This window comes from Dipodomys merriami, unplaced genomic scaffold (genome assembly GCF_024711535.1).
Source record: "Dipodomys merriami isolate MVZ:Mamm:240054 unplaced genomic scaffold, mDipMer1.0.p SCAF_828, whole genome shotgun sequence".
In the NCBI taxonomy this organism is placed as follows: domain Eukaryota; kingdom Metazoa; phylum Chordata; class Mammalia; order Rodentia; family Heteromyidae; genus Dipodomys; species Dipodomys merriami.
The window spans coordinates 378,439-393,002 of NW_027206433.1; the positions used below are offsets into that span (position 1 = coordinate 378,439).

The window sequence follows — 14,564 nt, forward strand, 5'->3', positions numbered from 1 at the left end:
GGCCAGACACATACATCCTGGACCTAGAATGCTACCAGTAAAGGCAGAGGAATGGGCATCAAAACTTCCTTCCTATGGCCCCAAAACTAGATGGATGGTGGCACCTAGCTCACGCAAAATTTTTAATTCTCCGAGTTCTAGGACTACAGATGTTAAAAAGAATTCTCCATGCCTCACACATGGGAACCAGGAGGATGCAGGACTTGCTAAGAGGCTCGAAAATCAAGATAAGAGAAGGAAATGGACTAATAGAAGACATTGTTAAAAAATGTAGAGCATGTCAGCTAACTAATGCCAGAAGGGGAGAGGAAGTTAATGGAAGCCGAATAAGGGTGACTAGGCCAGGGAAGTGGCTTTCACTGAACTTAAGAAAGGAAAGTTTGGTTATAAGTATTTACTAGTGTTTGTAGACATCTTTTCAGGATGGACTGAGGCTTTCCGAACCAAGCAAGAGACTGCGGGAATAGTGACCAAGAAGATTGTAGAGGAAATTCTCCCAAGATATGGGTTTCCTGCAGTAATACGGTCGGACAATGGAACAGCCTTTGTATCCAAGGTAAGTCAGGGAATAGCCACTGCACTGGGGACAGATTGGAAATTGCACTGTGCTTATAGACCCCAGAGTTCAGGACAGGTTGAAAGAATGAATCGGACACTAAAAGAGACCTTGACTAAATTAGCCTTGGAGACTGGCGCAGACTGGGTGACCCTTCCTCCCTTGGCCCTGTTCAGAGTTAGGAACTCTCCTTACCAGTTAGGATTGACTCCCTTTGAGATCATGATTGGCAATCCACCTCCAATGATCCTTAGTCTCCAATCAGAATTATTGGCTGAGCTAGGTAATGGAGACTTAATAACCACTGTTCCGTCCTTGCAGAAGGTGCAAGGAGAAATCTGTCCTAAGATAAAAGCCATTTATGAATCTGCTTCTATACCCACTCCTCACTCTTTCAGGCCTGGGGACTGAGTCCTGGTCAGAAGGCATCACCCAAGGACACTGGAGCCCAGGTGGAAAGGGCCATACATGGTGATTCTGACCACTCCTACAGCTTTAAAGGTGGACGGAGTAACTGCATGGATCCACCACACCCATGCCAAGCCAGCTGATCCCTTCAATCCTGAGGAGGAGGACCAGCAGCATCTTCAGTGTCAGCATGGAGGGTGTGCCTCACCCAAGCAACCCACTAAAATTGAAGATCAGAAGATTGTCCAAGGACTGATTCTACTATTGATAAGCACTGTGGTAAAGGGAATTAACCCTTCTGCCCCTTACCAACTATGTTGGCTGGTGAATCCTAAATGGGCAAACCTATCCCTGTGGCAACAACAGAAGCCCCACTTAATACCTGGTGGCCAGACTTAACAATAGACTTATGTGATTTAGCAATTGGGAGTTGGGATATTCCCTACCATTATGACCCTAGCAAACTGCCTGAATGCAATGGCCAAACAACTCGTACAGCAACAAAAAGACATTGTAACTCACATGGACTAGACAACAGGCCAGGAGGATGTGCAACCCCAGCCAGAAGATATTACTTAGGGAGATGGCCTATCTATGTCTGTCCTAGGGATGGGAGGAGCCCAGATCTTGCAAAAAGGTGTGGTTATGAACAAGACTATTTTTGCAAAGAATGGGGTTGTGAAACCACAGGAGATGGACATTGGAAGCCGTCCTCTAACTGGGACCTTATTACTATGGCTAGAAAATGGACCTATCAGGGTGAAAAAAATTGTGGAGCAATTCTAGATGGACCGTGCAAAGAATTCCGGTGTAATCCTCTAACTATTACGTTTACTGAGAAAGGGAAACAATTTTGGTTGGGCCCAAGGAAGGACATGGGGACTGAGGCTACATAAGGATGATTATGACCATGATTAATTTTCAGAATAAACCTTAGACAAGAAGTCATTAGAATCGCCCCAGTGGGCCCTAACCAGGTTATTCAGCCTATTCGGCCTGAGAAAGCCCCACCTGCACCACCCCAACCTGAAAACGTAACTACCCTATAGTTACAGAGTAACACACTACATTAGTAGGGCAGCCACCCCCAGAAAAGTAGAACCAGTGGACCTAGTACTAGCATTGCCTAAAAATCCACGAATAGAATTGGTTATAGGTTCCTTTGCATTATTAAATGCCTCTACCTCAGAATTAACTAACTCTTGTTGGCTATGCTATGACACTGTTCCACCTTATTATGAGGGGATAGCAGTGGTAGGTAATGTAACGAGGTCTGTGAACCAAAATGAGTGCAGATGGACTAGTCAAGTTGGATTAACAATGGGCTGAGTTACAGGTCAAGGGATCTGCATAGGTGAAGTACCTCAGGATATGAACTGGATAACCAACAAAATCATAAAACAGCCTGAGAAGGGGAATGAACAGATGAAATATTTGATCCCTCCTAGCAATACATGGTGGGTGTATAATCAATCTGGACTAACTAGTTGTGTGCATATAAGTTATAATGAATGCAGGGGAATATTGTGTGATGATAAGATTGTTACCAAGACTTTTTTTTTACCATAGTAATGAGGAATTTTTAGGTTTATATGAAGCTCCAAAATTTAAGAAAGATAGATATAAATGAGAGCCTTTCACAGCTATTACAATTAGCCTGCTGTTAGGTGCAAGCATTGGAGGGTTAGGATCAGGAATAGCGGCTTTAACAAGACAGGAACAGCATTATTCAGCCATGAGGGAATCAGTAGATGAGATTAAAAGAATAGAAAGCTCAATTTCCCACTTGCAAGATTCTTTAACCTCTTTAACAGAGGTGGCCTTACAGAATAGAAGAGGACTAGACTTACTATTTTTACAACAAGGTGGACTATGAGTTGCATTAGGAGAAGAATGCTGTTTTTATGTAAATCACTCAGGGGTAGTAAAAAATAACATGGCAAAAGTTAGGGAAGGATTAGAAGAATGAAAGAAAAAGTAAGAGGCTGGACAAGGATCGTTTGAATCATGGTTTAATTTTTCTCCTTAGTTAACTACCTTAATTTCTACATTAATTGGACCCTTGCTTATATTACTGCTATTGCTTACTGTTGGGCCTTGCTTGCTAAACAGATTGTTACAATACAATTAATGGTACAACACACCTATACTCCTGTAAACACATCTGATGTTGAAACTGAGATGTAATGTCATCAAGATTGATAACTGTGCCAAAACTCAAGGGGGGAATGTAAGAACCAAACTAAAGCCATATTGTGACAGCTTCTAAAGTTGACTTGTGTCAGTCTCTAATTCCTGTTCTGAGTTAATGTTGCAAAGGTTGCAAAAATGAGCTGAATAATAACATGTTTGTGCAAAATTTTTGAGAACTGTTTTTTAAAGATTGCAGAACACCCAAGAACAAGATGGTTTCGCGACCCAGTCAGCAGAAGATTAACCACAAGAGTTGTCTGCCTTGATGGTTCAAGCAGACACCTGGTCCCTGACCGATCACAATCGAACTTGTCCCTAAACCATAGCATTGCTGTAATTTTGTGTTTTTTGCCTTCTGCGGGTATGGGACGAGGCCCAAGCCTTGGCTTGTTGAATAAACCTTGCATTTTGCAGTTCGGGTTGCCTGGTCTCTCAGTGGTTGTTGGAGGATCTCTAGGACTTGGGTATAACACCTTCAATTGGGAAAGGAAAAGAGGAGTAACAATGGTGGGAGGGATAGTGGCAAGTGCTTTGCTAGGGCATGCCTGTGTGCAGCTGAGTGGCCACCCATGATTCATGGACATACCTCAGCCTCCAAGACACCATCTGGCATCCTGGGAATAGCTCCATTCCATCCCTACTCTTCCTGAGTTGTGTTCCTTGGGCCACACTTCTGAGGGGACAGTGCTGTCAGCTGACAGTTTGGTACCATAGACCGTGCCCAACAGCCATGCTAAGGACATTCAGGTTGTGTCCACTGGACTTACTGACCCTGTGTCCATCCCAGGATCACATGCCTGGCCACAGCATGTTTAACTCCTTTCCACATTCTGGGTCTACTTCCCCTTCACACCTCAGGAACTGCACAAGCCAGGAACACATAGGGCTTCTCACACAGACACTTGTGACTTCAGTGGTAAACTCCCAAGCCTCTTGCTGCCCATTGGGTCTGGGATTTGAGGCAATGAGTAGGGCCAGATCCCCATGTCCACTGCATGAGGGATCATTCCCAATGAACACCTGAAGTTTCAGACTTAACGGCTCCCATCTGCGGTTGTTTAAACAACATCTCTATATGGGCACTGTCATGAATAGGACTTTGTAACTGGGTGGCAGTGGCTCATGCCTGCAATCTTAGATACTCAGGAGGCTAAGATATGACATGTATGACACCAGACTGAGCAGGAAAATCTATGAGACTCATATCTAATTAACCACAGAAAGCTTGAATTGGAGCTGTGGGCCAAGGGGTAGAGTGTTATCCTTGAATGAGTAAGCTGAGGGACAGCACTCAGGTCATAAGTTCAAGCCCTAGTTAGGCAGGTGGTGGGGATCGAGAGGTGGAGTAAATAGTTAGCAAGGCTTAAGATAAGCTCTTGTTTGTAAAAGTGGGGTTGCTGGGTCATAGGGGAGTTCTATGTGAAGTCTTTTCAGGAACCTCCATACTGCTTTCCAAAGTGGTTGAACATGTTTACACTTCCACTAACAATCAAGTAAGGTTCCCTTCTGTCCACATCCCCTCCAGCATCTGTTGTTGTTAGAGTTCTTATAGCCATTGTAACTGTGGTGAGGTGGTATCTCAATGTTGTTTTGATTTGGATTTCTTTTATGGCTAGGGAGGTTGAGCATTTCTTCATGTGTCTATTGGCCATGCTTCTTTCTTCTTCAGAGAAGTTTCCCTTCAAGTCTTTAGCCTACTTATTTATTGGGCAGTTGTTTCTTTGAGGATTTGTTGTTTGGGGATTTAATTTTTTGAGTTCTAACTATATTTTAGATATGAGACCCTTGTCCATTGTATGGCTAGTGAAGATCTTCTCCCAATCTGTGGGCTTTCTATTGATTTTGCTAGCTATGTCCTTTGCCATGAAGAAGCTCTGCAACTTCTTGCAATCCCATTTGTCCAAACTTTCTTTGATTTGTTGTGTTTCCAGTTCTCTATTAAGAAAATTTCGGCCTGAGCCAAGGAGGCCTAGGGTTTCTCCTATAAAGGCTTGGAAATAATTATATTAAGTGAAGTAAGCCAAGCCCAAAGAAACATAGGTCCCATGGTTTCCCTTATTTGCAATATCTAGTATATGTATGAGTCAAGCAGGAAAGGTCAGATAATGTGATGTTAGGAAAATGAACCCTTAGATATGTATTCAAATGTTTTTTTCTTTCATGCATTTGTTTCTAACTCATTTATAAGATTATTTCTTTGTAGCTTTGTATATCCCTCCCCCACAGTATAACCCCTGCTTTCACTATATTTGATGTCAGTATAATTTGTGGAGGAGATGGGGAAACACAAGTCATTTAAGGATACAGGTGGACCCGATGCAATTATGAGAAGTACAAGTTGTCATGTCAAAAATGAACTTTACAACTTTGGTGTGTGGGGGGGGGATTGGGTGGAGGGGTGGGGGGAGGCTAGGAAGGGATGTAAAGGGAAAACAAAGAGGAGGCTGCAATGCTTGATAAGAAATGTACTCATTATCTTGCCCATGTAATTGTAACCCCTCTGTAGAGTATGTTCACAAAAAATAAAAATTAAAATTAAAAAAAAAGAATTGAAGACCCAGAAAAAATAAAATAAAATAAATACACTGAGATCGTGCAACATTCACAGACCTAATAAAAATACTAAGGATTTTGAAAAAAAAAAAAAAGATAAGCTCATTATCGAAAAGGAGAAAGGCATTAAGAAAAACTAGTATGAAGAACAGGAATGAAGAACGACATACCATCATTGGGTATCCTACAAACAATACCAATAGCTCCAAACATTAAACACCATGGGAAAATGTCTAGAGGTTACAAAAACTGACTTCAGAAATTTCAGAACATCTGTATGTCTTTGATTACTAATGCATGATATCCTTTTAAAAATAGAAGAACTGTGGTCCACATTTGACTTCTTGATGAATTCTACTAAATATCTATGAAATGAAACTTGTAAGATGAATTTCAAAGTTACATTGGTTAATGGTTATGTAAAGAGACAGACATATTGATGAACATAGACAAGACAGCCAGGCCTCAGGGGCTTTTTTTTTCTTTTTGTCAGTCATGAGGCTTGAACTCTGGGCCTAGGAGCTGTCCCTCAGCTCTTCAGCTCCAGGCTAGTGCTCTACCACTTGAGCCACTTCTGGTTTTCTGATGGTTACCTGGATATAAGAATCCCGCAGACTTTCTTGTCCAGGCTGGCTTTGAACCGAGATCCTCAGAACTCAGCCTCCTGAGTAGCTAGGATTACAGGTGTGAGCCACCAGCACCTGGCCCCAGGGGCTTTTACCTGTCATTTTAGCTCTTCAGGGGTGGGGTAGGAGAGCTTAGGATCACCACTAGGAATCAGCCTGGACAGGAAAGTTCATGAGACACTTACCTCCCATGAACTACAAAAAGGCCTGAAGTGAAGCTGTGGTTCAATGGTTAAGTACTGGCTTTCAGGAGAAATGAAAGGACAATGCTCTGAGTTCAAGCTCCTGCAGTGGCACAAAGCAAAACAAAACAGAGAGCAAAGTAAAAAAAAATAAATAGTGGAAAATGTGTGCTTATGTAGACCTCTGACATAAGGGCTGGAGAGGCCTACGACAAATCTTGGCAAAGTCACCTATGCCAGTACACTGGCAGGGCTGACCATGGCCAGTGCATGGTCCCTGAACTAAAGGCAGAGGTCCAGAAGCAGAGGTCCAGCTCCTGAGTAGCTAAGATTAAGAGCACCAAGCTAGGAAATAAACTAGGATTTGAGCCAGAATTAAGTGCAACAAAGGGATTAAGTGCAGCAAATCCATCTGCCCAGCTCTCAGTCTCTAGGATAATAACCTTCTGTCCTTCAGGGTTCTGAAAGGTCAAACTTTTAGAAATTTGCTTCCTAAGCCTTATGTGATAAGAAGTTACTTGTAGATTTCTTAAGCATCTAGAAGCATAAAAGAGACATCATTAACCAACCCTGGGTTCAAATGACATTTTCAGGATCCATCCCATAGCTGTGTTAGCAGGAAGAACTCTTCAATGTAACAGTATATTTCAAGAATAGAGAAGATGGGCTGGGGAAGGTGGCTCAGTGGTAGAGTGTTTGCCTTGCATGCATGAGGCCCTGGGTTCAATTCCTCTGTACCACATAAGAAAAAAGCCAGAAGTGGCGCTGTGGCTCAAGTGGTAGAGTGATACCCTTGAGCTGAAGAGTTGAGGGACAGCACCCAGGCCCAGAGTTCAGGCCCCACAACGGGATCCCCCCCCCAAAAAAAAGAACAAGTTTCACAAAGGCAGAATGGGTGCAGAGATCTAGGTCTGCAAGATTAGGGGGCAGAATTACAGGTTCAAAACAGAAGCAGGCTGTAAAAGCAACTTAATTGGTTACAAGGACAGCATTGGCAGGAAACTGAAAAATTTGTTACAGAGTTACACAAGAAGTCAGGCTTTTTCTCAGCCTGTTAAAGTAATGAGTTTAATTAAAATGCCTCCCTCAGGTTCTGGGAAAGCCTCAGGCTATCATTAGGTTAACAATAGTGAGGCAGTTCACTGGAGCAGAAGCCTTCAAGGGCCCTGCTCTCTGGCCTTTGGGAATTGGTGTTTTACTGTAAGTCAGATTTGAAAGCCTGTCCTCTAACTGTGCTAGTATCTTTTTTTTTTTTTAATTTTATTTTATTTTATTTGAGAACATACTGTACAGAGGGGCTAAAATTACATGGGCAGGATAATGCATACATTTCTTACCAAGCATTGCAGCCTCTTCCTTTGTTTACCCTTCACATCCCTTCCCAGCCTCCCCCCTCCCCCCACCCAATTATACCCCCCTCCCCCCCCCCCACACCGACATTGTAAAGTTGGTTTTGACATGACATTTTGTACTTCTCATTGTTGCAACAGGTGCACCTGAATCCTTAAACGACTTGTTTGTCCCCATCTCCTCCACATGTTATACTGACATCAAATATAGTGAAAGCAGGGGTTACACTGTGGGGGAGGGACATACAAAGCAACAAAGAAATAATCTTATAAATGTGTTAGAAACACATGCATGAAAGAAACGAAGACATTAAAATACATATTTAAGGGTTCATTTTCCTAACATCACATTATCTGACCTTTTCCGCTTGACTCATACCTATACTAGATATTGCAAATAAGGGAAACCATGGGACCTATGCTTCTTTGGGCCTGGCTTACTTCACTTAATATAATTTTTTCCAAACCTTTCCATTTCCTAACAAATGGGGAAATGTCATTCTTTCTGAAGGAGGCATAGAATTCCATTGTGTATATATACCACATTTTCTTGATCCATTCATCTACTGAGGGGCATCTGGGTTGGTTCCATATCTTAGCTATGGTAAATAATGCTGCAATAAACATAGTTGTGCTGGTAGCTTTAGTGTGATCTTGTTTGTAAACATTTGGGTAAATGCCCAAAAGTGGGATTGCTGGATCATAGGGGAGATCTATGTGAAGTCTTTTGAGGAACCTCCATACTGCTTTCCAAAGTGGTTGAACAAGTTTACATTCCCACCAACAATGAAGTAAGGTTCCTTTCTGTCCACATGCCCTCCAGCATCTGTTGTTGTTAGAGTTCTTGATTTTTGCTGTTCTAACTGGAGTGAGGTGATATCTCAATGTTGTTTTTATTTGCATTTCTTTTATGGCTAGGGATGTTGAACATTTCTTCATGTGTCTAGTATCTTTTCCTTCCTTGATCCTGTAAACCATTGGAATGGGTGTATTACAAACATGTTTAGAATTATAGATTATTTGAATTCTAACCTAACTACTTTGCTTCCTTCCTTCCTTCCTTTCTTCCTTCCTTTCCTCCCTCCCTCCCTCCCTCCCTCTTTCCTTCCTTCCTACCTTCCTCTCTCCCTACCTTCTTTCTTCCCTCCCTTCCTTCTTTCCTTCCTTCTTTTTTTTTTAATCTTTCAGAGCTCTACCATTTGAGCCACATCTCCACTTCCGGTTTTCTAGTGGTTAATTGGAGCTAAAAGTTTCATGGACATTCCTGCCCAGGATGGCTTCAAACCATGAGCCTCCTGAATAGCTAGAAATACAGTTGTGAGCCACCAGTGCACAGCTTGCATAATTCTTAAATAAATTGGCTACTTAAATATGTCTATCATCCTGAAGCGATCTGAAGGTATTGACAGCTTCGTGAAGGTACTATCAAAAGCCTTCCAAACCAAGCAACACCGGTTTGATACAGCATGTTTGTTGCTTGGAGGATTGTCATTGATTCCTGGAGCTCACAGCTCATTAAATGGGAAGAAGAAAGATGCAGGAGATGAAATGTAAGAGCAAGTACATAGCAAATATCTCAGCTTTGATATTAAAATGAAGTTTGGACTCTGTAGCAAAGGAGTACTTATGGATGTAAAACTATGTTTTGTGAAAAGATTTCCAAAATGAGTAACTATTTGATGCAAATCATTTAAATAATCTTAGCTGATATTGTAAGACATTTGCATTTTTGAAGCCCACAATTTCATCTTAAAATGTTTTTTAAATCATTCCAATATCATCAAATATATCATAGATTTTATGAATCAGGTATAGAGAAAAAACAAAATAACAGAAAAAGGATAAAAGAATGCTTTGCATTTGACCATTCTAGGATGGTATTTATTAGTTTAGAGTAAATCTTTTGAGTAGAGTGTATCTATTTCCCTGGGGTCAGTGCATCACAGAAAGCTGGGGAGGAAAACACACAGAACCTGACAGTGGATTTCCATTTGTCTCATGGGAAATGGTGCTTTAAATTTTGTGACAAAGTCTGATACTGTGATGGAAATTTGATTTTTATGACAGTACTACCAAATTATCTTTCTCAAAGCAGAAAAAAAAATGTGTCCCTTTCAGGATGTTTTTTGTCTTTTTTTTTTTTTTTTTTTTTTTTTTTGGTACTGGGGATCGAACCCAGGACGTTGCACTTACTAGGCAAGTGCTTTTGCCACTGAGCTACATCCCAGCCCTCCTTTCAGGATGTTGATGAAACTTATTATTAGGAGATAAGGAAACATGACTGCTTGTTTTCATAGTGTTAAAAACAGTGATGTTTACTCTATACACTTAGGAGTTACACTTTGGTAATATCATCCCACATTGAATTATTGTTTTTAGTTGTTATTGTTTTCCTAGCTGTGCTAGTTTATTATGTTGTCTATCTTCCTTTATTAAGAGAGAAAAATAAGAGAAAGAAAATCATTTATAATCTCAGTAAAACAAGATAGGAAAGATAGAAATCATTTATAGTAATGTACATTAGGCTTTTAGAAGATTTTTTATAGCTCAAAAATTGTATCCCAGTACATTTTAATACTTTTAGATTTAGAAAAGTATAAATAATATAATTAAACATTTGATGCAATTATGAGGAGCAAAACTACTCAAATAATGTATCATTTCTGAAAGGCAGACATTGTAAAACACATCCTCACTGTCATATAACTTCTCAAAATCTGATCAACTTAATTGTTTTATTGTTAAAAGTACTTTATTTGTACACATTTAACACATGGGAGCTGAGGAAGCTATGATTTTTCTGGATGTATACAGATATATTATAGCATGCAAACATAGGTTTTCCTGCATGCCAAGTACATAGGAAAGAAATAGTGACAATGGGCATATTTCAGAAAACTTAGAATAGAGTTGTGTAGGGCCTATTTTAACTAACTATTAATTAACCATTTCCCCCCTCTGGATTTGTTTTCGAATGATTTCCTTTCAACATGTTACTTTGTTTTCAACATATAATTTGATGAACCAAAAAATATTCATTTGGGATCTGGGTTCACACCTATAATCCTTACCCCCTAGGAAGGCTAAGATATGAGATGTGAGGATCCAATTAACCAGATAAAAGCCAGAAGTTGAGATGTGCCTCAAAAAACTACATGAATATGCAAGGTAAGGGTTTAAGCCCCAGTAACACACACACAGACATCCCCACAGGCAGACATATATATTCATTCAGTATGTATTCTTTATACAAAACAGTCTCCCTTTCTCTCTCTCTCTCCCCCTCTCTCCCTCCCTCCCTCCCTCCCTCTCTCTCTCTCTCTCTCTCTCTCTCTCTCTCTCTCTCTCTCTCTCTCTCTCTCTCTCTCTCTCTCTCACACACACATACACACACACGCACACACAAACATTTGGGAGAGGAGGCTTGTACTGGCATTTGAACTCTGGGCCTTGTACTTAGTAGGCAGACACTCTACCAGTTGAGGACACTTTCATCTCACTTGGCCTTGAAATTATTTTACCATAGGATTTTACACATTTTCCCTGGGCTTAGTCTCAAATCTTGATTACCCAGCCTGCATTCTTCCTGTAGTTCATGCATATTTTAACCCTCACCCTCACCCTCAACCCTACCTTTCTTAGATTTTTTTTCTTCTTAACTTTAGATAAATTGGCTACAGGAAATAAAAGATGGATGAGTATCAGACTACTGACACACTTCTGAAAATTTGTTAAAATGTTATGTCTTCATAATTTAAATTTTATGTAAGATGTTTATTATATACCATGACCTTAAAATTTAAATAACAAAGTGTCAACATCATTGTTACTTTTGCAGTAAATTTTTATTTTCTTTTATTCATGCCTACTTCTGTTGTTGTTGTTGTTGTTGTTGTTGTATGTTGTGAGGCTTGAACTTAGGGCCTGGGAGATGTCTTTGAGCCTAAGGCTAGCACTCTATCATTTTAAGGAACAGTGCCACTTCCAAATTTTGAGTGGTTAATTTGAGTTGAGAGTCTCATGCCCCATGCAGCCTGGGCCAGCTTCAAATCATGATCCTCAGATCTCAGTAGCTAGAATTAGTAGGTGTGAAACACTGGCAACTGGCTTTATGTTTACTTCTTAAACTACAGTAGTCACATATGCATTTTCAAGCATCTTGAAGAAATAAGTCAGCTATAAAAAAATCCTCAAAAACTGTTTCTAATGTAGCATAATGTCACTTTGTAATTAAATATTTCTTTGTGAGTTACTATTTTTTTAGATTTAGATGGTACTGAGGGTCCAATCCATGAGTTTCTAAGGCTTAGACAATTGGCTCTCCCACTGAGCTGAACCTCAATCCTATTTCCTTTTGCTTTTATGTACATGAGTGACTAGTGACATGACATTTGCTTCTTCAACATACAGATTTTTTGGTTGATATTTCCAGCCCAGGGTGGGGAAAAAAGAATGACCTGACCCATGTGATTTTGGCTGAGTGATTAAACCTGAGTGCTGGAGTCTTACAGATGCTTAGCAGTGAAATCACTTCGATTAGTCTAACAACTTTGGTTTAAAGCCAGCTGGATGCCCCAAAATCTTGACTTCACTTTTGCTGTGACTGCAGTACAATGAAGACAGATGGTTCAAAGCATTGTCATTAAAAGTTCACAACAGAGTTGCATAGTGGTTTGGCTACTGTGAATGAGAAATAGACTGAATGAATTATGGCACATGAACTTAATCAGTTTCATCTTGTTTATATCCAGGCACCTCTCCAACTCATCAAGGTCATTTGGAATTTCAAACCAGCTTTTAAATGTGCTAATTGTCCTACCAAATCGGTGTCATCAGCAAATTTAATAAAGATACACTTTGGTTCATCACCCCAATCATTAATTTAAAAAATGTTTAATAGTAGCTAAGTAATGGCCTCAGAAAAACATGCATAGCACTTAAAGTTTCAAAAGTTGATACTGTATCTCAAAATTTCTTACCACTTGATGTTCCCCTCTGGTTAAACAATATATATGTGTGTGTGTGTGTGTGTGTGTGTGTGTGTGTGTGTGTGTGTGTGTGTGTGTGTGTGTGTGTGTGTGTGTGTGTGTGTGTGTGTGTGTATAAATTATCATAACAAGTTCATCTGTGTATAAAAGCTAGTGTCAGACATTTAGATCTCAGAACTAGAAAGAAAGGAATACATCTACAGTATTTCTTATTGACATTTTAGCTCAGTTTAATTTTTATTTGAAATGTCTAAAATTAAATTATTCGAGTCTCAATCTTATTTTTTTCTCTTATGTAACCTCTTTTTTTTAGAGATTAGTTTCATTGAAGTGTTTGGCATTTTTGTCTTTTGCCAATGGTCTTCCTTCAATCAGGTATAGCCTCAACCCAGACCTTCTAATTCCTTTGATTACTCAACCCATTCCTCCTCAAACTCTCAAGAACGCACAACTTAGTATTTCTCATTAGGATGCTATTACAATATTTTTCAACTATCAATATAAAGCATCTTACTATAACCACCACTGGGTACTAATCTGTCTTTCTAATTTAAAAAGTTCATCTTTTTTTTTTTTGTTTTTTATTGTGAAAATACCATACAGAGGGGTTACAATTACATGAGCAAGGTAATGAATACATTTCTCATCAAGCATTGTTGCCTCCTCCTTTGTTTCCCCTTACCATCCCATCCTATCTCCCTCCCACACATCCCCAACCCCCACCCCTTGGCGCCAAAGTTGTAAAGTTCGTTTTTCAACATAACATTTTGTACATCTCATTGTTGCAATGGGTCCACCTGTATGCCTATTTAAATAATTTGTTTTTTCCCTTCTCCTCCACAAATTATACCAACATCAAATACAGTGAAAGCAGGGGTTATACCGTGGGGGAGGAACATACAAAGCAACAAGGAAATCATCTTATAAATATGTTAGAAACAATAGCAAGAAAGAAAAAATTATTTGAGTCATTATCTTTGGGTTCATTTCGCCTTATATCAACTTATCTGACCGTTTCTGCTTGTCTCAGACATATACTAGTTAGTGCAAATAAGGGAAACCATGGGACCTATGTTACTTTGGGCCTGGCTTACTTCCCTTAATATAATTTTTTCCAAGTCTTTACATTTCCTAACAAATGGAGCAATGCCATTCTTTCTAATGGAGGCATAGAATTCCATTGTGCATAAAGACTCCACATAGAGTTCCACAACCCTGCAATCCCAATTTTGGGCATTTACCCAATGATCACAAACAAGATCATACTAAATCTACCAGCACAACTATATGTATTGCAGCATTATTTACCATAGCTAAGATATGGAACCAACCCAGATGCCCCTCAGTAGATGAATGGATCAAGAAAATGTGGTGTATATATACAAAAAGTCCATCTTTAATAATACTGTTGCATAATTCTCTACCAAATCTGCAAACTGTGTCATTTCTTACTATACCCATTTCCCTTAAATAAACTTTCCTCAGCAAAGTAACAAGGTAATTGTATAACTTATGAAATATTTACTGAGTCAAATGAGAAAAATGTTCTAATTTTCATTTAATGATATCTTCATTCCATAGTTAAATGTAACACATACATGTTAATTATAAAAATAAAGTGTTATGCATTTTTTAAAGCCTCCAACATTCAAGGAGGTATATGTAAATATACAAGCAGAGAACATGAGTAATATCTGAAACAGATTTTT

At 39.6% G+C, this 14,564-nt stretch overlaps 1 long non-coding RNA gene across 1 annotated transcript; it reads left to right on the forward strand.

Moving 5' to 3' along the window:
• The first annotated feature begins 241 nt into the window (after positions 1 to 241).
• LOC138819936 (uncharacterized) lies at positions 242 to 3,573 on the forward strand. The gene is made up of 2 exons (XR_011369697.1): positions 242 to 556; positions 955 to 3,573. It is a non-coding gene; the product is annotated as an uncharacterized lncRNA (long non-coding RNA).
• Positions 3,574 to 14,564: the final 10,991 nt, after the last annotated feature.